Here is a 999-nt window from a genome sequence, read left to right on the forward strand (position 1 = left end):
ATATACACACACACACACACACACATGCATATTTCCATCCATCTATATATACATACATACATACATACATACATACATATATACGTACATATATACATAATCATCACTACCACCATCCTCATCCACCTCTTCCTCTGCCTCTTCCTCCACCACACCACATCTCTCTTCCACTTCCTTCTTCCCTTTCTCCCCTTCCTCCTCATCATCATCATCAACATCATTTTAATGGCCACTTTCCCATGTTTGTATGGTTCAGACAGAATTTACCAACTCGGATTTTCTACAGCTGAATGCCCTTCCTGTTGCTAACCCTCACTCAGTTTCAAGGAAGGTAATATTTCCCCATGGCCAGAAATGTTTTCACGGAACATTAGAAATGGATGATACAGCTTGTATGATACTCATTAGCAACTACCATGTGATATGAAGACAAAGAGACACTAAGAAACATAGACACACACACACACACACACACACACTACATGCATGCACATATCATCATCATTTTTTAACATACATCTTCCATGCTGGCATGGGTTGGATGATTTAACAGGAATCTTGGGTCAGAGGATTGCATTGTACTCTGATGTCTGTTTTGGCATGGTTTCTACAGCTGGATACCTTTCCTAACACCAACTACTTTATAGTGTATACTGGGATCTTTTTTCATGGCACCAGCATTAGTGAGAGACCACATAGCTTGTAATATTAAGGTCCCAGATTTCTTTCAGTTTTTGTCCACCAAATCCACTTTCAAGGCTTTATTCAAAATGTGACATGTATTCTTCAGTTTTCACTTTTTTATTCCCTATACATGGTATGGGTTGGTTAGCTTGACAGGAACTTTCAAAGCCAAGGGCCTCACCAGGTTCTATAGTCTATTTTGGGTAGGTTTCTACGGCTAGATGCCCTTCCTAATGCCAAATACTATATGTATGTTGCGGCACTCTGTCAGTTACGATGATGAGGGTTCTAGCTGATCCAATCAACAGAACAGCC

The sequence above is a fragment of the Octopus bimaculoides genome, chromosome 4 (assembly GCF_001194135.2).
Source record: "Octopus bimaculoides isolate UCB-OBI-ISO-001 chromosome 4, ASM119413v2, whole genome shotgun sequence".
NCBI classification, from domain to species: Eukaryota; Metazoa; Mollusca; class Cephalopoda; order Octopoda; family Octopodidae; genus Octopus; species Octopus bimaculoides.